This window comes from Prionailurus bengalensis, chromosome C2, assembly GCF_016509475.1.
Source record: "Prionailurus bengalensis isolate Pbe53 chromosome C2, Fcat_Pben_1.1_paternal_pri, whole genome shotgun sequence".
Classification (NCBI taxonomy): Eukaryota; Metazoa; Chordata; class Mammalia; order Carnivora; family Felidae; genus Prionailurus; species Prionailurus bengalensis.
In genome coordinates this window covers 147,526,034-147,538,155 of record NC_057350.1, presented here as the reverse complement: position 1 = coordinate 147,538,155, position 12,122 = coordinate 147,526,034, and the positions used below count along the sequence as shown (strand labels likewise).

The 12,122-nt window shown below is 44.6% G+C and overlaps 1 protein-coding gene across 2 annotated transcripts in view; it reads right to left on the bottom strand.

The window, feature by feature from the left end:
* The window catches only part of TGFBR2 (transforming growth factor beta receptor 2), a 91,491-nt gene that overhangs the window by 32,848 nt on the left and 46,521 nt on the right, over positions 1–12,122 (bottom strand). The gene's annotated exons all lie outside the window — the stretch shown is intronic.

The following is a 12,122-nucleotide window of genomic DNA, read 5'->3' as shown; positions in this document are numbered from 1 at the left end:
TGTTACAAGATAAAGAATTTTTATAAATCTACAGGCTCATCTAGCTCAGTCCTTTACACCTGGGCTCAGTGACGCTTGGTGTCCAGGTGTCCCCATGCTAGTTCAATCTGCTCTACAACCAGACGCACGGACATGTGGCTTCTTTTCTCATGAAATAATATACACGCAAACAATGATGTAGGTATCGGGAAGGACGAGCGGTTCATGGTATGAAAAGGACTCTTTCTTCCAGTCAAGAAACTATTATTTCCAAACAGACCAACACAAAGTACATTTTGTTGAAACAGCTTATTTGGGCATTTTTATCCCAAGTCTCCCAATGTAACCCAGAATCACCTTTCTTTGCCACGCCCTTTGCTGCCTGGGATTTAAGGTCCCTTTTCTTCCCTTAAACTATTTAGCAGTATCTCCTACAGCAGCCACCACATGTAAAATCCTGAAGTCCCTGATGCTTTGGGAAGGGGAGTTCTTGGAGTGTTCCAGGATGAAGCGATGGACTAGTATCTTTCATGCTACTTTACCTTCTAGACACCACACTGACCTGGGATCCAGTGTCCTGACTTTTTGGATGCACACTGAAAAGCTGACTTTGTTTGCAATCTGCAGGGGGTGTGGGGGGTGGGGCGGAAACTAGCTCTAGATTCAAACTAGTAACACTTCACCAGGCAACAGAAAGCTCCCAAAACAAAGTAGATCCCGAGCCTGAAAAATTTACATGAAAAGCAGCATAACTGGGTTTTTAAAAACTCTGGAACCTGATTTTACCGCCAGCTTTGTTTCTTTCTGCCTGCTCACCTGCAGAATGAAGACAACCCAGAAATAACCCCACTAGGTTCTTTATAAGACTCACAAGAGATTTCTGGCAATCTCGTAAGTATCTGTCAAGCTCTTTAAGTTAGGTAAAAAAAAAAAAGAAAACATTCGATAAATATGTTTGTATTATTTTGTGATAAACTCTAGCAAAAAAATAATAGTTCTCATTAGTAACATATTTCATAGGTTTCCAACCAGAAAAAAAAATCCCCATCTGGTAAAGAAGCATTAAAATTTCACTAGGTTTGTGGTTTGCAGTTTTGCCTGGCTTCTTTTTGTATCATGCCCTATGATAATGCTGCTTTTAGAGAACCCATTTCCCCCATGACTATCTGAGCTGTAAGATTCTCTTTCTTGAGAAAGGGAAGCAATATACCCTTGTCAGAAATAAGTTTAAGAGAGCGTATGCTGACGAGTTTGAAGTGCAATACCAAAAAGCAGGTGGAAGGCTTATTGAGGGAAGTCGGAAGATAGTCTGGCTGTACTGGGAAAGCGGAGGCATGCACATTTTGGTTTGGATGTTGTCCTCCCAGGGACATAACTCGGTTGAACCATATGTCTAAGGAAGTTGGGCCCGGTTACGATAAAGAAAAGGATGAAAGTGAACCAAAAATACGGATGTCTCCTCTTCATTCACTGAATATGTTTCGTGCATGTTCATTCACTATGCAAGGGAAGCATTACTGAACCACACGCCAGGGTCCCCAGAGAACAAGATAAGGGACTGCATAAGAAGCAAAACAGATTGCATCTCTTTATTCTGTTACATTGCATATCCGTACAGCTTTCCTCTATTCTTGCCCCATCACATACACCAAGCCACCATATTTTATACACACACACACACACACACACACACACACACACACACACTTCCTAGTTGAGGAGTTCTAATATCTTACCAGCATTTTCTGTATCAAAAAAAAAAAAAATCTGGTGGCATGATACAGAAAGACTCTCTTGGCTCTCTGCTGCTCAAAGGATGTTCCCAGTTGTACACCTGAAACTAACATAACACTGTATGTCAACCATACTCAAATAAAACAACGACGACAACAAAGTGTGTCCCCCAGACTAGCAGCCAGGGCAGGCGTCACCTGGGGACGTATCTGAAATGCAGAATCTCAGGCCTGTCCTAAATTCCTGAATCAGAACCTGCATCTTACAAAGTTCCCTCCTGCTTCATTTACACAGTAGACTTCTGAGAAGTGGGGCTTCAGCAAACATGGAATAAGTTCCTTGGTCCTCTGCCACAGACAGGTTTCCCTCTCCCACAGCAAATTCGTAAAGGACCTGTTTGCAAAGCCCTCGTAGAACTGTATTCAGTGCTAGCCAGTGAGAAAAGGGTCTCTGAGAATTTACTAGTGAAATCAGCTGCTGCAGGAGATACGCTTCTTCATTCATTGTCTCAGTAAAAAGCAAACAACTAGATTCAGGCCAACAAAAAGAAATCATTCTAATTAAACAAAAGAAGGACAGTGAGCTCACTGGGCACAGACGATTGAATTTAACTTCTAGAATATTGACAGGACTGTTTGACATTCTGGACAGACTCTGAGGATAATTCTTCCTAAAATAATGGAAGATGTCTTCCCTCCAGGCCACGTGGTTGTTTTATTCCAATTACATGTATTTCAAATTTTTTTTTTCAACGTTTATTTATTTTTTGGGACAGAGAGAGACAGAGCATGAACGGGGGAGGGGCAGAGAGAGAGGGAGACACAGAATGGGAAGCAGGCTCCAGGCTCCGAGCCATCAGCCCAGAGCCTGATGCGGGGCTCGAACTCACGGGCCGCGAGATCGTGACCTGGCTGAAGTCGGATGCTTAACCGACTGCGCCACCCAGGAGCCCCACACGTCTTTCAAAACTAAGCCATTCCCTAGCCCTTGCACCCCTTCTGTGGTCTCCCTTACATTATTTCCTTCCACCTCTCTCCCCAACAAAAGGGCCTTATTGGTAGTCTAGTTGGGTAGGACCACCTCTTCTGGAATATTCTTGAGAGGTAGAGATAAAACCTCTAGTCAAAATGTTACAACAGAGAGACCCCACTCCTCTGTAAATCATTCCATAATCTAATGCCAATAGATCCAGCTGTAGATCTGTTAGGATACAGTCTGAACACTGGGATAGTTTATTTATTCTTTATATTAAGCTTATTCTCTGTATTAAATCAAGTGTGGCCATCTATTTACTGGTTTTCATGCTGTTCTCTACAGTAAAAGACAACAGAATGGTTTCTTCTTCTACGGGACAGATGACAGCTCTTAAACTCTTGGTAAGTATGTCACCCACTTCCCTAAATCATTTCTTTTTCAGGTTGAACATCTCCGTTTCCTTCAATTGCTCTTCAAAAGATCTATGTGTCAGACTCTAAAGTCGGCCTGCCCAACATATGGCAGGCACCCAAGAAATGCCAGGTCCTTTTTCTAAGTGTGAAGTGATGTATTCTCTGAAATCATTCTTGGTATTCGCGATTCTCCATGTTTCTCTAGACCCAGCCACAATACTTGGAATGTTATCTGTGTCGCGAAGTTTAACTGGGACTCTCATGTCCCTTCCTGCGAGCACAGTTGAAGACTCGTTGGTTAGTTGGTTCTATGGTTTTTGTTTTGATGCTCTCCGTCAGATCAGCCTGAATTTAATGTGCCCTTAACTCACCTGTAAACCCTGGGGTCTTTATCACATGAACAGATGCCAAGCCAGCTTTTGGTAAGCTACTTTTCTGCAATCAATCGCCTGGACCTATATGCCTGATTTTACATGGATCTGTTAAGGTTCATTATTACTGGCCATCCCAGGCAACTAAACCCCTGATTCGGTTTCTGCTACGGTAGATAGGCAGTCCTTCCACCATGCTCATCGTCCTTCACGTTCCTCCTTGGGACACAGATTCCTGCTACTTCTGTTGCTGTGGCTTTAGGAGGGCAACCAACATTAACAGAGAGCCTAAGTCATGCCAGGCTTTGCCCAAGAAATGATCACCTATCCTATGAATGCCTGTTTCTCCCCGGGCAGAGCCTCCACCTGACGGATGTCCTATGGGGCCACATTTTTCTTCGTGTTAGTCTTCCGACCACTTTGGAAAAGCATGTTCATTATTCACGCTATCGATCCCCCTTCGGTCACTTGAAACACAACTTGCCTCTTTTTCTGGCTTTTTCCACGTGAACCACAGCTTGTTGCAGTTCCTCCCACCTGAGGGTCTCCACCTCCTCCAACTGTGCACACCTCCCCACCTCCCGCCCCACCTTGACTTTGCCAGGGCAGTGGTACCCCCCGTTTTCCATCCTACCTTCCAGTCACACTTTGAGGTTTCGAATGAATGCTGTACAAGTTCACCAGTTCTAACACCTCGGATGCCTCCACCCAGTAACGCGCTTGGCCTTGTTCGGGAGTAGCTGCTTGTAAGTTACAGAGAGCACGGTATTACCCTGTGTTAGAGAACCCTCCTGTTCCTCAGGGATGTGGTAAGACAGGTATTTTGTGTGGTTGTTTTCCTCCTCCTCTAACCTACAAGGCTGCATTTTAGCTACTTCCTGTGGTGGTTGCCATTCTCTAATTGTTACCATTCTTTTCCAGGTTATATGAGGTACGTGATGAAAAATAGAAAAATATTTGGCAGAACAAACTGTCTTGAGTTCAGTGGCTCCCAACACTGGCTGCATATTAGAATATCTTAGGGAGTTGTGTTGTTGTTTTTTTTTTTTTTAATCCTGATACCAGGACTCAGACCAATTAAGTCTGAAACTACAGGGCTAAGACCCAGTTAATGAGTGGTTTTTAAAGCCTCTCAGGTGTTTCCAAAGTGCAGCCAAAGCAGAGAACGACTTCAGCTGGATGGGAGAAATAGGTATTCTGAATAGGATGGGACCTGGAAAAAGAAGGAATGGAAGGAGTTTTAATGCCTACATTTAGGATCAATTGGATTTTTTTAAACTATATTTTTTAAATTTATGTTGAGAGAGACAGAGAACAAGCAGGGGAGGGGCAGAGAGGGAGAGAAAGAATCCCAAGCAGGCTCAGTGCTGTCAGCGTGGAGCCTGATGTGGGGCTTGAACTCACAAACTGTGAGATCATCACGTGAGCCAAAGTCAAGAGTTGAACCCTTAACCAACCGAGCCACCCAGGTGCTCCGGATCAATCGTTCTTGACAATGGAACATGCTATATCCTAATGAGGCAATGCGAGGTACATTTTTTTTAAAGTAAAAACATGAGTTATGTCCTTAAAATGATGAAATGTTACAATGGATGGACCCCACTCCTCTGGAAATCATTCCACAATCTAATCCCAATAGATCTAGCTGTAGATCTAGGATAAGGTCTAAACACTGGGATATTTAAAAACTTATTCCTTACATGAAGTCAAAGTGGACTTCCTGTACATCCACGTATTGGTTTTCATACCGTTCTCTAAAGCAAAAGATAAAAAAAAAAAAAAAGGTTCCTTCTTAATGAATGTATAATGATTGCTGGTAAATTTGATATTTACATAATTAGCACCATGCAGGAGTGATTTCAGGATCAGAAAAGATTTTACAAAATCTTGTCAGCCAGATGTCCAACTGGTGGTAAATACAGCCTCTGGAGTTTAGTATGAGCGGAAATGAAAGTCAATTTCATGGTGGTTAGCTAGCTTCCTGGTGTTTTTCCACTGGTGGGGCGCTGAGACACTTGTAAAATAGCCAAAGGGTCTCTGCGGACCCTTTTCACAGTCACCCATCCATGTGTTGTTTGTACAGCACAAGGAGGTGGTCATGGGGGTGATGAGAGACTACAGATGTCCCACCTTATTGGACCAAATGTTTAACTGGTCACTCACATCCAAGTGGATGGGATTCGAGATTCCACTCTGCCATGATTCACAGTGGAATGAGGTTCCAGTGTAGACAGATTCACAACCAGCAACCACATCTAACCTCAGAGCATCTTTGTTTACTTTGCTGCTTAGGGAAAAAAAAAAAAAATCTACAAAGGCGAGTTGCTTTGCCCGGAGACGCCACAAATACATTCTAAGCTGCACTTGACTGAGTCACAATGCCCTCTGGCATGTACGATCTTTATTATTTCCTTGGCCAGACATAGGCCGTATTCACAGATTCAGAGGATGCTTTCTAACCTAGCTCATTCATAACCAAAGGCTCCTTCAGCACTGAATCATCACCTCAAATAACTGACTTCTCTTCCCAGGAATGAAACCAGCGAGTTTAATCCAGAATTTTCCTCCTCTTCTAACAACTCTTCACAACCATATTTCCACACTTAACTTTTTTCTCCTACATTGAGACCAGAAAGTAAATCTGGTTTGCTTCTCCTGCAACAAAAACGCACAGCTGGCGGGCCAGCTATTTTGAGTAGCGACTGCACAGTTCAAAGGCAGCACACCCAGAACTCACGGAGCTGCCAAAGCCCCTTTATTCTTCTCATTTCTTCCACGTGAGAACGAAGAGTTTCCCCAAGAAGCCAGCCCCGTGATGCTGGGACGGAACAAACACAAAGTGGGATTTAAGGGAAAGGGGGCGGTGCTCCCAGGTCCTCTCCGACTCAGAAACCGATACGAGTCAATAAAGTGCACGAGGCATGGGATCGATACACGGAGTGCGTGTGCTGGATGGCGCGAGGCCATGTTATTAAGGTCACAATAGGTCCGGGGGGAACCAGCTGGCTGAGATGTTCTGCTAGCAAGTTAAACACAGACAGGAAACCGCGTGTCTGATACTGTAAAAAAATCATTTGTCTTCCTGCCAGAGTTAGGCTTGCAAACCGAAGAGGCTGTTTTCATTTAAAAGAAATTCTACAATGAGAGAGGAAGGAATGGAACTCTGTGGCTACCGGGAGCCCTGGTCTCTCTTCTCTCAGCCTCTCAGGTTCAAGGGCATGCTAACTGCAAAAGCCCGCACGTAGCTGGCACGTCAGCAATGAGACAACACATTGGGTGGCAGCCTTTATCGGACGGTCTGTTTCTCTGTTTAACCACATCGGTTGAACTCTGAGTCAGAAGTGGTTTCTAGAGTCCTCGTTTCTAAGTTGATGACAAATAATTGATGTGTTTACTGATAGTCCCATCCTGTTTAACAACAACAACAACAACAACAAAAATCTCATGTCACCTACAGCTAGAGACAGTAGGGAAAGAAGACAACAAAAGTAAAAGACGGGTTGTGGAATGAAAGTAAACAGAAGATAAATGTGGAATACAGGCAGGCAGGGGTGGTGTCAGTAGCCACATTACTTGCTAGATGCTCAACTCGGTACTGAAGGGGGGTGTACGAAAAACACGCTCTCCATCAGGGGTTGAAGTCTGTTTCTGTAAATGAAGTGTTACTGGAACACAGCTGCATCCACTTGTTTACAGGCTGTCTCTAGCTGCTTCCACGGCAGGGCTGAGCAGCCGCAGGAGGCAGACTCTGTGGCCCAGAAAGCCAAAAACTATTTCCCAACTGGTCCTTTAGCAAAAAAGTTTGCTGACCTCTGTTCTATATGCTTCAAAGTGTCCATAAGATCAGACACAAACGGGGCCCCAGAGGGGAACGGTCTTTCTAAGGCAGAGAGCTGAGAGAAATTTCTCCCGGCTTCCTCCTGAAGATACCACCACAATGCAGGGAACAGTTTCCCCAACAGCATTCCTTACCGTGAACATACCACCCTGATTTCAGTGCACAAAGCTCCTTGATCATCTGGCTGAATCCAACGATAAGTAATAGTCAATATTTACAGACAACGTTTATTGAAGACTTGCTCTGATCCAGGTACTATTCTAAGTCCCCTAAGTGAATGAAGTCATTTATCCTCACACTTATCCTGGTCATAGGAAACACTATTTCTATGCCTATTTTTCAGAGGGGAATGCCGAGGCGAAGTAGTCCACTCAAGGGACAGTTTATAAGTCGCTTAGTTGGGATGTAAACTCGGATCATCTTACTGGGGGGAACCATGAGCTTCTCAAGAGATGGGCATCCTGCTGGCCATTCTTTACGTGATAAACGTTTCTCACAAACCCATGAACAGTGGAAGCCTGAGGTTGTACTTCTTGCCAAGGACTTGCTGAATGGTGACTGTGTATTGCAGTTCAGTGATCAGTCATGTGCCCACAGAACAGGCAGCCCCTTATGTGAAGGGTGCAAACTTGCACGGGTGTAAGCCTGATTTAAAAAGCATACACGACCCACCCCACCCCCAACCAGACCTGACCGTGGAAGGGTGAGGGCACTCCCTGAAGAAGAGACGAGACTCTCTGATTCTCTGTGGGTAAAAGCTGGAGAACCAACGGTGGGATCTTGGGAAATGCATGCTACTCTCTGGAGACCCATTTCTTTGGGAGTAAAATGAAAAGTGTAGATAAGCTTCTTTCATGGGATTCATTTCAGCCTAAAGAAAAATGTGACTCAAAAAAAACAGGAGAGGACAAGCACTGGCCAGGAAGGAGAGAAAACGAAAATGTTGGGACTGCTGGTGGGAAGGTAGCAGCCACTATGGAAAACAGTACGGTGGTTCCTCAAAAAATTAAAAATAGAAATACCATACTATCCAGCAACCTGACTTGGGGTAAATAACCCAAGGAAATAAACACAGGCTCTCAAAGACATACCTATACTCCCATATTCACTGCAGGATAAATCCATAATGGCTGAGATATAGAAATAACCCGAGTGTTCATTAATGGGTGACTCAATAAAGAAGATGTGGAATATATCCATATACAGCCATAAGAAGAGAATTCTGCCATTCACAACAACATGGATGGACCTTGAAGGCATTAAGTAAAAAAAAAAAAAAAGAAAGAAAAAAAAAAAGGCACAGAAAGACAAATAGCGCATGTTACCACTTCTTATGTGGACTCTTAAAAAAAAAAAAAAAAGTCAAACTCATAAAGAGTAGAAAAGTGGTTGCCAGGGCCTGGAGGGTCAGAGAAATGGAGAGAGGTTGATAAAAGGGTACACATTTTCAGCTACAAAGTGAGTAAGGTCAGAGGATCTAATGCAAAACACAGTGAGTTGAAAAAGCTGTCTTGAATAATCGGAACTTGCAAGTAGCGTTTAAATGTTCTCACATACACACAAATAGGTGGGGTGATGGATGTGTTTAACTAGATGAGAGGAATCCTTTCATAACGTATGTGTATATTCTAAATGTCTTACAATTGTATTTGTCTATTATGCCTCAATAAAGCTGAAAAAAAATGATGGCAGAAAAAAAAATAGGACTCTAGGAAACAAGACAACATCCCTGCAAGTGGACAAGTTAGCCCACGTGGCCAACCGACAGTAGACTCTCAACCCGAGGCAGTGATCGCGGCTGCTATTGTTCTAACTGTTCTATGAATTACCACGGCTGGGGCCTCGGACAAGGCTTCAGCTTTCTGGCTCTTCAGTTAAGGAAGGCGTTGGGTCTCTGGCCTTAAAACCAAACTTTTCAAAGTTCACGACTTGAGTTTAATGCTAATTCCCTTTCCTGCAGAGCTCATTTCTAGAATGAGCAGCTCAGCTCCAAGTCAGGAGGAAAGGTGGGATGGCCAGGAGCCCAGTCACCTGGGACAGGAAGTTCCTATAAGTCACTTTCTTGTTTTTCACGTACCCAACTCTGGCAGATGACCATAACAAACAACTGAAGGACAAACTGATTCAGGCAAACTCTTTGTAACGTTACTCTATTACTTGTCCAGGGCTCCCCGGGGCTATTAAACATCTCCTCTGTAGACCCAATTGAGAACAAACGTCTTAAAAGCATTCCTAAATGTCTTCTTGCTTTGGGAAGTATTAGGGGACAAACCCCGCAGACAAATTAGCATAAACAGTATCATGGAAACAAAACAAATGTTACCTAAAACGGGCCTGGTATCTACATGCAGACGCTAGCACAAGGTCTGTGGAGTGAACAAGACATCAGGTGTATCAAGAAATGAACGTTACCATCACTGTTGAAAAACACATTTCCCTGGGGAGTTCCGTTACCGCGATTCATGAATGGACCGAGTACAGTATATTTAGCACATTTCCAAAGAACCAGGGTTAAGACCAAATGCACTCCTCTTGGGCTGATCAGCTCAGCAAGTTGCCAGCATGAACTTAACGAGACCCATCTCTGGTGCCGTGCCTAGCTGGGTGAGTTCACACCAGTGCTTTTCACACTTCAGCGTGCAAACAAATCACCAAGGACACGGTTACAGGGCAGATGCTGATGCAACAGGTCACGCAGGCTGTGTACATCTAGCAAGCTCCCTGGTAATGCTGGTGTGCCAAGACTCCGTGTATGAAAGGTTTCCACCATGCAGGAGAGCTGTGCTCCTTGGCACGGGGTTCTCCTTCCCCAGGGAGGAAGGAGTAAAACAGAAGGTACCTACTGTGCGCTGGCTACTGAGCTGGGCCCTCCCGGCACCACCTGTAACTCCCAGCCACCCCAGGCCACAGGCCCCCCACTATCAGCACTAGGCGGTCAACAGTGGCAGGCCATTCAGTGAGACGGGCACGTGGCCCCAAGCAAGCGTTGGGCTGGAAAAAAGAAGAGGGGGTGAATCCCTCTAGCGAGGACAGAGTGTGATCACCCTCATCACTAATCTGAAAGGCACTTGTGAGTCTTCCTAGTTTTATTTAGCTGCCTCCTGCTGTGATTCTGAGTCAAAACAGGAACAACGTGCCTAATTTGTAATATTATCCTGCGATGTCAGGGCTGTGGTTAGCTTTGATTAGAAATCCTAGACCCAATACGCTCCCCTTCCTCTGTGAAGGCATGCGGACGATGAGGCTCAGAGTCCAGCAAAGCAAGCCCCTCCGTGTATGCGAGAGGGGTCTCAATGCTCTGCTGGCATGCCATGGTCAAAACCCGACCGCACGACCTCAGTGCCGGAGGAGACCTAGGCACCGCACCGTCCTGGCCCAGGTCTTAACCAAAAGTGCCAAACCTGTACAAAAAGCCCAACGAACTCCAGCAGCGAGGAGTGACTCCCCACGCTGTACTGGGCACTGACGTTAGGGCTCCGCACGCACCCATCTATTCAATCCTGACAACATCACAACACCGCGCCAGCCCCCAACCCTGCCCTTTAATTTCCATTTCATACCCAAGAGGACTGAAGCAGGGAGACATCAGGTAACTGGCCCAAGGTGGCAAAGCTCATAAGTAGTAGAACAGGCCATCGATGCAGGGAACCCACCTCGGGCTCCCACTCTTAACCAATTACACTACACTGTTTCTCTTTCCTAAAACAGCAAAAAAATCATCTCCTTGCTCTGAGCGCTGCAAATTGAGTGTCTTCACTGCACTTGGAAACCGTTTAAGGAATGAATAAAGCCGAGTGGTTGCGTTTGATTCTTAAAGGTTCAGTGGGAGATCGATCCCCGCATAATGTCTCTGCAAAGTGGATGTGTCATCTGCAAGTAAACAGGACAGCCGTTTGCTCAGGGTTCCCTCCTCCCACATTCTATGCTCGGTCCTGGAGCCTCACAGGTCTCCTCTGACTAGCAGCTGTCACGAGGCCATCAATAAGGACTAACACAACCACCCGCTCTTCTAGCTGGAATCTTCGGTCTGGGGGAGTCCAGGGGCGGACTGGGACTTCTCAGAACTCTACACAACACCTTTTAGCAAGAGAGAATCTTTCAGAGACAGGATTCATTCTCGCTGAACGTCAGCTATCTTGGCTAATAGCCCTGGAAATAAGATCTACATTTAAAAGGAAAACCATGTGGCTTACCTTTTGCCCTTAAATATTTAAGAACAATGGAAGATGTGAGTAATTATCACTCACGGCGTTTGCAGATCAGAAATCTGGCAACAAGAACAGAGCACCGTACGAATAAAAATACAGCATAAAACACTTTATAGTGTTTGTGCTTGACATCTTATTGGACATGGAATGGAGAAATAAAAATTGCTTCAAGACATTTCATTCCTCAGCATAAGAAAGAGATGGTGGCAGTAAGAAGGGATGCGGATCCCCAAATGTTGCTAATTATGTGGCGTCTTACATGGAGGAATTATCCCACTGCAGAGAAGGGAGATGCCTAAAAGGCAAACACTCCCTGGAGCATTTTAAGAGACTTTGAAGTCATCCAGACAATCCAGTCATCAGCTGTGCTGGATTTCCTGTGTTGTAAATGAGAAACTGCCTTTATGCTGATTATCTTACCTCATAAGGAAAGAAATAGTCTGATAATGAATAAGAGGGAAAGTACAGACATGGGCCCATGATGATCACCTGAGTTGAAATATACTGCAAACTGAAGTCATTAATATCTTCTTCTTCTTTTTTTTTTAAGAAGAATTCTCGCCCCCTTTTTTTTTAATGTTTATTTATTTTTGAGAGAGAGAGA